Source organism: Triticum aestivum, chromosome 4B, assembly GCF_018294505.1.
Source record: "Triticum aestivum cultivar Chinese Spring chromosome 4B, IWGSC CS RefSeq v2.1, whole genome shotgun sequence".
NCBI lineage: Eukaryota > Viridiplantae > Streptophyta > Magnoliopsida > Poales > Poaceae > Triticum > Triticum aestivum.
Window position 1 is genome coordinate 168,634,301 of NC_057804.1, and position 13,140 is coordinate 168,647,440.

Here is a 13,140-nt window from a genome sequence, read left to right on the forward strand (position 1 = left end):
TCGCAATCATGCTCAAGCTCAACATCGCGAAGGCGTTTGACTGACGCCTACCCCTTTCTCCTTGAGATTCTGCGGCATCATGGTTTTGGCCCTCGCTAGTTGGCTTGTGTATCGCTTCTAATGTCCTTCGCTAGCATCTGCATCCTAGTGAAAGACAGTGCCAATGAGGGCTTTTGGCACAACCGAGGCAGCATCAAGGCAATACGCTACCCCCCCCCATACTCTTCATTTTAGTAATGGATGTTAGGGATGTCTTGTTCAAAGTTGTGAAAGAGGTAGGCAACTTTGCCCACTTGAGTCGTTAGGGTGTCCGATGTTGCCTCTCGATCTTTGTGGATGATGTCATGATCTTGTTACGCCTGGAGATCTCAGAGGCAAACACGGTGCTCGTTTCCTGTGAGCTTTTGGGGCGTCGTCCGGCCTCCACTTCAACATTGCCAAGAGCTCTGTGTCCTCTGTTAGGTGCCAAAATGTTGACCTCTCCATGTCCACCCTTGCAATGATATGTCCCATCCATGAGTTGCTTATTGCTTACCTAGTTTTCCCTCTTTGTCTTGAAGGCGGACCTGTAGCCACTGGTGGATAAATGTGCCACCCAGCTTCCAACTTGGAAGGCTTCTCCATTGAAGAGCATAGGAAAGACTCTCTACAATGTCAATTTACCACATGTTTTCCTTGACCTTCCCCTTTGGTTCTACAAGTGCTTCGAGAAGCTTCAACTTGGGTTCATTTGGAGAGGGCACCATGATGCCAAGGGTTGGCACTACATCGCACGCGCCTTGTGGCAGATGCGTTTCCGGATAATGCATGGGTGTAGGATACGTTGACAACGTATATCTATTGGTGATCGCGACATTCTTGAGAGGATGGGAGATGTTGCTACTGTGTGTTCTGACGCAAGACGTTCTTGACCCCTCCTCCTGAAAGTTTTTGGCCTCCAACACATATTTGGCACATTGGGCCTATACCTCATTTCTTCCTCTAAAAAAACCCCGATCTGTGCACTGTAGAGCTCTGGAGCTCTTGGGCACCGTTGGCAACCAAGATCTTCGTATGGCTCGTGCTGTGGAATCGCCTCCAGACTGTGGATATGAAAGAACATCCTTTCACTAAGTGGATATGAAAGAACATCCTTTCACTAAGTGAAAGAACAGCCACCGTTGGCAACCAAGATCTTCGTATGGCTCGTGCTGTGGAATCGCCTCCAGACTGTGGATATGAAAGAACATCCTTTCACTAAGTGGATCTCCCTATCTCCACCCCCATATATAAAGGATAAAAGAGATGACATCTATTTGACTCGAAGATTCATTCTCGTTATACTTTTTGAGTCTTGTAGGAACACTGCATGATTAAGAGGGGTTGCACAAATTTTGGATGGATTCTAGCCCAAATCATACCCATGTTGATCATGTTTCCATGCTTCAGTAGGTCCAGAAATTCTTCTTAAAGAACTTTTTCATTGCCACCGTTTTTAGTCCGGAGACTCCGAACTTGATCCGAAATGTATTCAGGAACTGGGAGAAAACCTTTTGTTAGGATCGTACATATTTCCGTATGGATCGTCGGGACTTAAAAGTCCAGAGACTATGCAATTTTTGAAGACTCCAGAATATCCAAAAACTAAGTGTAACAAGCATATGTGGGTTGGTATACTCTTCCCCGAGAGGGTAGGTCATCCAAATATATTTCAACATCATTATTGAACAAATCCAAGCTCTCACTCCTTCCTCTCCAGCCAACTAAAAGTCAATTTCTTGAGGGGAAAAGAGAGAGGAGACCTAGATCTACAACTCCACCACACCAATCTCGAATCCAATGAAATTCTTGTGCGATATGTTACTCTTGGGTTTGTGGAATGGTATCACACTAGAGCCTCCAAGTTTGTGCGGTTCATGATCCAGGCTTGTTTGTGAGGGTTTGGAGCTCACCCTAAGAGCTACTCCTGGTGAAGAGGGAACTTGTACATTCGTTGTCTAAAGGTTCTCGGAGACTCGGGTGAGACATACATTGTCGTGGGAGCATTCATTGTTCTCCACCTCTCCAGCGGAGAGTATCACTCCTCGGAGAGTGTGAACTTTTATATCTACATCTCCATCACTTTCGGTTATCTCTTAACCATAACTTTACTAGTTGTTATTTCTAACTTAATTAATTACCTTGTGTATCTTATTAGCTTGTCGTAACTCATCATATAGGGTGTATCACCTAGTTGCATGTAGAGAACTTACATTTCCACACTTGCCTCTAAAAGCAACTAAGAAAACAATAAAATTTGATAGTCGCCTATTCACCCCCGTCTAGTTGATATTTAATGTATCTTTGATCCTTTAGGACTATCTAGTAAAGCGCCAGTTACTGCACCAGGCGAGCTAAGTCCTTTGCTCCCAGGCTCCCAAGGACATGCACCATATGTCCCACACTGCTGCTTTGCGTGTGAAGTATGGTTCCATCTCTTAATGCAGTTAAGGTTGCATCATTCCATTCCCATGCTTGCTGGATCTTGCGGGAGTAGTGCCCGTCTATCTACGCGTACATGTCGATGAAGGACTGGAAGTGCCCGAATGTGCTTGTCGCCCTCTTTCTTCAGTTCATCTGGCTGGAGAACAACCCCGGGGTCTTCAACAATGTGGCGCCCCTCGCATATGTCATTGTCTCTCATATCAAGACAGGGCTTTATCTCCTATCTATAGCTAGTTCATGTGGGATTCTTGAGCATGTAATGTAATCGACATGGCGTGTGTGCGTGTGTTCTTAGTTGTTCTGCCATTTGTGGTTGAATGACTGGATGTATATTACCCTCCTTCTATCATAATGAGAAAGATGTGCAACCCTCTTGCGTGTTCTTGAAAAGATAAATGTTCCATCAAAATAACATATGTGTTGTGTTGTTCAATGATTTTCAGAGGCTTTCATAAAAAAGAAAAGTTAGTGTACTACTATAGTTCTAGTATTAGTGGAGTTCTTGTCTTTCGTGTGTGTGTATGGGGGTGAATGGGGGGAAGGCGGGGAAGGGGGTAACTATATATAGGCCACTCCATTCTCTTAGTTCAAAAAATGCCACTGCAGTTTGTCATCTTCTAACAAAATTCCATTTCAGCTCTCCACGTTCTTCAAAAATTGAGGTTGTATAAGATGGAAATTGTAGTGGCCTATAAATCTAATTAACCTATTTTTCGTACTTTGTTAGAGCTAGATTTTCATCTTGGAATTGAATTTGGGCGCAGATAACATCTGTCCAAATTGAAATCACATGCCAACTATGATCCACTATAACAACATGTAAGGTGTCAAACACAAATATTATCTTTAAGTATGTTAAGAATTTAGTTATTTCTTTGTGTTCACATTTTACTCTTATGGCGTGTTTGGCTACTCACATCACCCCGTGCAAGCCCACAAGGAGAAAATTTGGCATGTTCGGTTAGCTTGGTCTGCACAAACCTTAGAGCGCCGCTCATCCAGGTACTAGAGGAACGCCTGAATAAACCATTTCTAGGGAACTAGGCTTGTCTTGTGCATGAAGGGGGAACATGGAGTGGAGCTCGTGTGAGAGGGGAGATGCCGCGAGCTCACGCACACGCCCGAAAAATCTGTGGAGTGATTTAGTCACCTCTTACCGATGGTCTCCACCTATCTACCTCCCTTCGACTCACCCCTCGGAACCAACGCTACCATCCATGTCCTCCCATTCGGCTCTCGGTTCCGTGACTCTTCCTCAATGAAGATCAAGTATGCAGCGCCATCTTCTCCTGTTGGTTGTGGTCGGTGGGTGGCCATTCTTCTACCTCCTCTCATCCAAGTTGTTCCGTGCCTCCTTCTCTCTCCTCCGATGGCTATAAGTTAGACATCACACTATTTGTTGTAGCTTAGATATGTGAGCATGTGGTAGATTAGAGTAGATCTACATGTATTATCGTAGGGTATGCAAGTGTTGTATCATGATGTTGTGCGAGGATGTGGTAGATCAGATGGTAGTGGTGCCGTTTTGGTAGCATGGTATATTTTTCTTGTCGTTAGTGATGATGTTCATGGTGTTGTGGTAGATTAATGCTTATGTGGTAGTATTGCATGTTCTCCATGTAGGTTTCCATGCTAGTATGGTAGATTTAATAGTGTGTTGATCTTCATGATCTTTCCATACTAGTATGGTAAATGTAGTAGTGTGTTGATCTTCATGATCAGTCCATGCTAGCATGATATATGCATTGTTCTTCTTCATCTACTCATGGTGCTAACAATTGTAGGCAATGACCGATGGAGATTTTAGTGAGACCCTTTCTTTGTCGGACACCCAACATACCTCTACATCCTATGTTGAGAACTCCCAGTCGCCATTGACTCAGGATGTAGAGGTCTTCGAGGGTCCTCACGTGTTTTAGTGGTGATGTGTGTAACACATGCTAAGGTGACCATTAAGGCATGCAAGGCACATATGAGGGGGTCAATGAAGTGTAATACAATGAAATGGCCTCCATTTTTCATCAACCCTCATACTCAAGATGTGTGATATCATCGCCAAGGGGTGAGGACTGGTACAGGCTTCAAGAAGGTGCACCTAAACGCTATTTCCAAGATGGTGTTTGAGTTTTGTGGCATACAGGTAACCTCAACACAGATGTACAACCATCTTCGGAAGTGCAGACCGAGATGTGTCTAAGTGTCAAATCTTAGAGACCTTAGCAGTGCATAGTAGGGTGCTACCTCTTGAGCTTGTGTTGGTTTTCCCTTGAAGAGGAAAGGGTGATCCAGCAAAGTAGCGTAAGTATTTCCCTCAGTTTTGAGAACCAAAGTATCAATCTAGTAGGAGACGACGCACAAGTCATTGAATACCTACACAAACAATCAAGAACTTGCAACCAACACGATAAAGGGGTTGTCAATCCCTTCACGGTCACTCACAAAAGTGAGATCTAATAGAGATAATAAAGTAAATAATTTTGGTATTTTTTATGTATAGATTGCAAAGTAAAGATTGCAAAATAGTAGATCGGAAACTAGCAAGATGTAAAGGAGATTTAATAATATGGAAAAGAGACCTGGGGGGCATAGGTTTCACTAGTGGCTTCTCTCGAGATAGCATATATTATGGTGGGTGAACAAATTACTGCCGAGCAATTGATAGAAAAGCTCATAATTATGATGACATCTAAGGAAATGATCATGAACATAGGCATCACGTCCGTGTCAAGTAGACCGACTCCTGCCTGCATTCACTATTATTACTCCACACATCGACCGCTATCCAGCATGCATCTAGAGTATTAAGTTCATAAAGAATGGAGTAACGCATTAAGCAAGATGACATGATGTAGAGGAATTAACTCAAGCAATATAATGAAAACCCCATCTTGTTATCCTCGATGGAAACAATACAATACATGCCTTGCTGCCCCTACTATCATTGGGAAAGGACACCGCAAGATTGAACCCAAAGCTAAACACTTCTCCCATGGCAAGAAAGATCAATCTAGTGGGCCAAACTAAACTGATAATTCGAAGAGACTTGCAAAGATATCAAATCATGCATATAAGAATTCAGAGAAGAACCAAATAATATTCATAGATAATCTTGTTCATAAATCCACAATTCATCAGATCTCGGCAAACACACCGCCAAAGATTATTACATCGAATAGATCTCCAAGAACATCAAGGAGAACTTTGAATTGAAAATCAAAGAGAGAGAAGAAGCCATCTAGCTAATAACTATGGACCCGAAGGTTTGTGGTAAACTACTCACGCTTCATCGGAGAGGTAATGGTGTTGATGTAGAAGCCCTCCGTGATCGAATCCCCCTCTGGCAGATCACCGAAAAAGGCCCCAAGATGGGATCTCACGGGTATAGAAGGTTGCGGCAGTGGAAAAGTGGTTTCGTGGCTCCCCCTGATGTTTTTAGGGTATAAGAGTATATATAGGGGAAAGAACTAGGTCGGTGGAGCTACGAGCGGCCCACGAGGGTGGGGGCACGCCTACCCCCCTGGGCGCGCCCTCGTGCCTCGTGGATGCCTTATTGCGTCTCCGACTTCATCTTCAAGTCTTCTAGTTTGCTTTCGGTCCAAGAAAGATCATCGCGAAGGTTTCATTCCGTTTGGACTCCATTTGGTATTCATTTTCTGCAAAACTCTAAAATAGGCAAAAGAAACAGAAACTGGCACTGGGCCCTCGGTTAATAGGTTAGTCCCAAAAATAATATAAAATAGCTTATTAAAGCCCATTAAACATCCAAAACAGATATTATAATAGCATGGAACAATAAAAAATTATAGATACGTTGGAGACGTATCAAGCATCCCCAAGCTTAATTCATGCTCGTCCTCGAGTAGGTAAATGATAAAAACAGAATTTTTGATGTCGAATGCTACCTAACATATTTATCAATGTAATTTTCTTTATTGTGGCATGAATGTTCAGATCCTAAAGATTCAAGACAAAAGTTTAATATTGACATAAAAACAATAATACTTCAAGCATACTAACAAAGCAATCATGTCTTCTCAAAATAACATGGCCAAAATCATATAGCCTGGCTATGCTCTATCTTGATCACACAGAATATTTAATCATGCACAACCCCGATGACAAGCCAAGCAATTGTTTCATACTTTTGATGTTCTCAAATTTTTTCAATCTTCACGCAATACATGAGCGTCAGCCATGGACATAGCACTATAAGTGGAATAGAAAGGTGGTTGTGGAGAAGACAAAAAGGAGAAGATAGTCTCACATCAACTAGGCGTATCAAGGGGCTATGGAGATGCCCATCAATAGATATCAAGGTGAGTGAGTAGGGATTGCCATGTAACGGATGCACTAGAGCGTAAGTATATGAAAGCTCAACAAAAGAAACTAAGTGGGTGTGCATCCAACTTGCTTGCTCCCGAAGACCTATGGCAGTTTGAGGAAGCCCATCATTGGAATATGCAAGCCAAGTTCCATAATGAAAAATTCCCACTAGTATATGAAAGTGCCAACATAGGAGACTCTCTATCATGAAGATCATGGTGCTACTTTGAAGCACAAGTCTGGAAAAAGCATAGTAGCATTGCCCCTTCTCTCTTTTTCTCTCATTCTTTTTATTTGGACCTTTCCTCTCTTTTTTATGGCCTCTTTTTTCTTTTCTTTTTAATTTTCGTCCGGAGTCTCATCCCGACTTGTGGGGGAATCGTATTCTCCATCATCCTTTCCTCACTGGGACAATGCTCTAATAATGAAGATCATCACACTTTTATTTACTTACAACTCAAGAATTACAACTCAATACTTAGAACAAAATATGACTCTATGTAAATGCCTCTGGCGATGTACTGAGATGTGCAATGATTCAAGAGTGACATGTATGAAAAATTATGAATGGTGGCTTTGCCATACGATGTCAACTACATGATCATGCAAAGCAATATGACAATGGTGGAGCATGTCATAATAAACGGAACGGTGGAATGTTGCATGGCAATATATCTCGAAATGGCTATATATCTCGAAATGGCTATGGAAATGCCATAATAGGTAGGTATGGTGGCTGTTTTGAGGAAGGTATATGGTGGGTGTATGGTATCGGTGAAAGTTGTGCGACACAAGAGAGGCTATCAATGTTGGAAGGGTGAGAGTGCGTATAATCCACGGACTCAACATTAGTCATAAAGAACTCACATACTTATTGCAAAAATCTATTAGTTATTGAAACGAAGTACTACACGCATGCTCCTAGGGGGATAGATTGGTAGGAAAAGACCATCGCTCGTCCCTGACCGCCACTCATAAGGAAGACAATTGATAAATAAATCATGCTCCAACTTCATCACATAACGGTTCACCATACGTGCATGCTACGGCAATCACAAACTTTAACACAAGTATCTCTCAAATTCACAACTACTCTACTAGCATGACTCTAATATCACCATCTTCATATCTCAAAACAATCATAAAGAATCAAACTTCTCATAGTATTCAATGCACTTTATATGAAAGTTTTTATTATACCCATCTTGGATGCCCATCATATTAGGACTAATTTTATAACCAAAGCAAATTACCATGTTGTTCTAAAAGACTCTCAAAATAATATAATTTAAACATGAGAGTTCAACAATTTCTATAAAATAAACCACCACCGTGCTCTAAAAAGATATAAATGAAGCACTAGAGCAATATTGTCTAGCTCAAAAGATATAAGTGAAGCACATAGAGTATTCTAATAAATCACGATTCATGCATGTATGTCCCAAAAGGTATGTACAGCAAGGATGATTGTGGTAAAATAAAAAGCAAAGACTCAAGTCATACAAGACGCTCCAAGTAAAATACATATCATGTGGTGAATAAAAATATAGCCTCAAGTAAAGTTGCCGATAAACGAAGACGAAAGAGGGGATGCCTTCCGGGGCATCCCCAAGCTTAGGCTTTTGGTTGTACTTGAATTTTACCTTGGGGTGCCTTGGGAATCCCCAAGCTTAGGCTCTTTCCACTCCTTATTCCAAAATCCATCAAATCCTTACCCAAAACTTGAAAACTTCACAACACAAAACTTCAACAAAAAATCTCATGAGCTCCGTTAGTATAAGAAAATAAATCACAACTTCAAGTTACTGTAATGAACTCATTATTTATTTATGTTGGTGTTAAACCTACTATATTCCAACTTATCTATGGTTCATACCCCCCGATACTACTCATAGATTCATCAATATAAGCAAACAACACACGAAAAACAGAATTTGTCAATAACAGAACAGTATGTAGTAATCTGTAACTTTAGAATACTTATGTAACTCCAAATATTCTGAAATAAATTAGTGGACTTGAGGAATTTTTCTATTAATCTTATACAAAAATAATCAACCTAAAAGCACTCTTCTGTAAAAAATGACAGCTATTCTCGTGAGCGCAAAAGTTTCTGTTTTTTACAACAAGATTGCATTGACTTCACCCAAGTCTTCCCAAAAGTTCTACTTGGCAAAAACACTAATTAAAACATAAAACCACATCTAACCAGAGGTTAGATAAATTATTTATTACTAAACAGGAGCAAAAGGTAAATAACAAAAATAAAACCGGGTTCGTCCCAACAAGCGCTATCGTTTAACGCCCCTAGCTAGGCATAAAAACACGAATAGATCTAGGTATTGCCATCTTTGGTATGCAATCCATAAGTGGCTCTCATAATAGATTCATAAGGGAATTTAGTTTTCTTCCTAGGAAAGTGTTCCATGCCTTCCTTAATTTAAATTGTAATCTAATGTTTCCTTCTTCCATATCAATAATTGCACCAATCGTTCTAAGGAAAGGTCTACCAAGAATAATAGGACATGTAGGATTGCAATATATATCAAGGACAATGAAATCTACGGGCACATAATTCCTATTTGCAACAATAAGAACATCATTAATCCTTCCCGTAGGTTTCTTAATGGTGGAATCCGCAAGATGCAAATCTAAAGAACAATCATCAAATTCACGGAAACCTAGCACATCACACAAAGTTAATTGAATCGTGCAAACACTAGCACCCAAATCACATAAAGCATAACATTCATAATCTTTAATCTTAATCTTAATAGTAGGTTCCCACTCATCATAAAGTTTTCTAGGGATAGAAACTTCTAGTTCAAGCTTTTCTTCAAAAGATTGCATCAAAGCATCAATGATATGTTTAATAAAAGCTTTAATTTTGATTATAAGCATGAGGAGAATTTAACACGGACTGCAACAAGGAAATACAATCTATCAAAGAGAATTATCATAATTAAATTCCTTGAAATCCAAAATAGTGGGTTCATTGCTACTTAAAGTCTTGACCTCTCCAATCCCTCTTTTATCAATTTTTACATCTAGATCTAAAAACTCCAAATCATTGGGACGCCTTTTAACTAAAGTTGACTCATCTCTAGTCCCATCTTTAGCAAGATTCATATTGGAAAACAAAGATTTAATAGGAGTCACATCAATCACTTTTAGATCTTCATCATTATTATGTAGAGCCTCCGGTTTAGCGGCCATCTTATTAACTAAGCTGGCCTGTTTATCAGAAATTTAGCCTACTAAATTTTCAAGATGAGCAAACTGAGATTTCAAACCATAAAATTCCTTAGACATATCATCGAGCTATTTATTCATGTACTCCATAAAACTTTTTTGTTCTCTAAGCTCATTTCTGAAGAAATTATTATGCTCAAATTGCAAAGACATAAAGCTTCTAACATTGTTTTCAATTTCTTCCATCCTCCTAAGGTGAGGATCAACGCTTTTTGGCAGAGCCATCAAAGTAAACAGGCACACCAACACATAAGCACACAAGAAGAAAGCGAAAAGAGATGAACAGAAGAGGGGTGAAGAAAAGGCAAAGGTTTTCGAAAATCTTTTTAGAAGTGGGGGAGAGGAAAACGAGAGGCGAATGGTGAATAATGTAATTCAAGGGAGAAGAGTTTATGATGGGTACTTGGTATGGCTTGACTTGGCGTAGATCTCCCCGGCAACGGCACCAGAAATCCTTCTTGCTACCTCTTGAGCTTGTGTTGGTTTTCCAATGAAGAGGAAAGGGTGATGCAGCAAAGTAGCATAAGTATTTCCCTCGGTTTTGAGAATCAAGGTATCAATCCAGTAGGAGACGACGCACAAGTCAGCAAATATTTGCAAAAACAATCAAGAACTTGCAACCAACGCGATAAAGGGGTTGTCAATCCCTTCATGGTCACTCGCAAAAGTGAGATCTGATAGAGATGATAAAGTAAATATTTTTGGTATTTTTGATGTATAGATTGCAAAGTAAAGATTGCAAAATAGTAGATCGGAAACTAGCAAGATGTAAAGGAGATCTAATAATATGGAAAAGATACCTGGGGGCCATAGGTTTCACTAGTGGCTTCTCTCGAGATAGCATATATTACGGTGGGTGAACAAATTACTGCCAAGCAACTCATAGAAAAGCGCATAATTATGATGACATCTAAGGCAATGATCATGAACATAGGCATCACATCCGTGTCAAGTAGACCGACTCCTGCCTGCATTCACTATTATTACTCCACACATCGACCGATATCCATCATGCATCTAGAGTATTAAGTTCATAAAGAACGGAGTAACGCGTTAAGCAAGATGACATGATGTAGAGGAATTAACTCAAGCAATATGATGAAAACCCCATCTTGTTATCCTCGATGGAAACAATACAATACGTGCCTTGCTGCCCCTACTATCACTGGGAAAGGACACCACAAGATTGAACCCAAATCTAAACACTTCTCCCATGGCAAGAAAGATCAATCTAGTAGGCCAAACTAAACTGATAATTCGAAGAGACTTGCAAAGATATCAAATCATGCATATAAGAATTCAGAGAAGAACCAAATAATATTCATAGATAATCTTGTTCATAAATCCACAATTCATCAGATCTCGCCAAACACACCGCAAAAGAGTATTACATCGAATAGATCTCGAAGAACATCAAGGAGAACTTTTTATTGATAATCAAAGAGAGAGAAGAAGTCATCTAGCTAATAACTATGGACCTGAAGGTCTGTGGTAAACTACTCACACTTCATCGGAGAGGTAATGGTGTTGATGTAGAAGCCCTCCGTGATCGAATCCACCTCCAGCAGATTGCCGGAAAAGGCCCCAAGATGGGATCTCACGGGTACAGAAGGTTGCGGTGGTGTAAATGTAGTTTCGTGGCTCCCCTGATGTTTTTAGGGTATAAGAGTATATATAGGCGAAAGAACTAGGTCGGTGGAGCTACGAGGGGCCCACGATGGTGGGGGCGCGCCTACCCCCTGGGCGCGCCCTCCTGCCTCGTGGACGCCTCGTTGCATCTCCGACTTCATTTCCAAGTCTCCTGGTTTGCTTTCGGTCCAAGAAAGGTCATCGTGAAGGTTTCATTCCGTTTGGACTCCGTTTGGTATTCCTTTTCTGCAAAACACTAAAATAGGCAAAAAACAGAAACTGACACTGGGCCCTCGGTTAATAGGTTAGTCCCGAAAATAATATAAAATAGCTTATTAAAGCCCATTAAACATCCAAAACAGATAATATAATAGCATGGAACAATCAAAAATTATAGATATGTTGGAGACGTATCATAGGGTCAGGACACCTTCTCCATTCTGTTGGAGGTCGAGCGCTACCAAGGTCACATCGCGGTTAGCTAACCTATGACTTGTTTCACTTGATCTAAAATGTCAATTGCAACTAACAATGTTGTCTTTATTTCTTAGGGTTACCCCAAGGATGTTGAGTACCTCTAAAAGCCCATCCAACACTACTCTCATGTGCATACCATATTCTCCTGGGGCATGGCTACTTCAAGCATGACATGGGCTCTAGAGAGCCTCTTGTACACCTTGCCCTGATTATCTAGACACCCAGGTGTCAGAGACCATCATCCTCCATGGCCTTGACAAGATTGTTGATCACACTCTTAGTGCCGAGAGAAAGAGGAATAAAGATGCCTTGATGGACAAGGAGTTGACCATCTTTAGCAGCATGACTGAGACTGAGGAGGTGGCATCTGCGACTAGGGATAGCAAGCTTGTCAACATGCACTCTTCCCTCTATAGCATTGTCATGGACAACATTCGGTTCAATGAGGCTTTGATGCTCGCTCTTTGCCACCGCTTGGAAAACATGGCACAAAGTCTTGGGTTTGCTAGGATGGAAGTGCAGTATGTGTCGCTATGGCTTAGGACATGGCCGAGTAAGCACTAGTATGTGTAGTGTAAGGGTCTCCGAGGTCGTGTCATGCATGATGATGATGTATATTTTGTGGTAGCTAGGGCTTGAAAACTGTTGATGGCTTGTATATTTTGATGAAGTGGTATATATTAACCCGTCAGATGGTGAACTTGTCGTGGTAGGATTACACCCTCTTTTTGATGTCATGGTAGCATGAACTTGTGATGCTTTTGGGTATATGTATGCATGCTTATGTTGCAGATGTTCTTGTCAATCTGTGTTGTTTGCCTTGCTTGTTGAAATCTTGTTCTTCTGTCTATGTATATGAAGTGATATTTGGTGTACTCAAGGATGGTTCTAGCAGTAAAACTGAACAGTTATAAGAAACAACTACTATAGAGGGTTTGAGACCAAAGAGTAGACAAAGGATGATTGCTCCAAGTTCGCCAGTAAAGAGAAGCACAA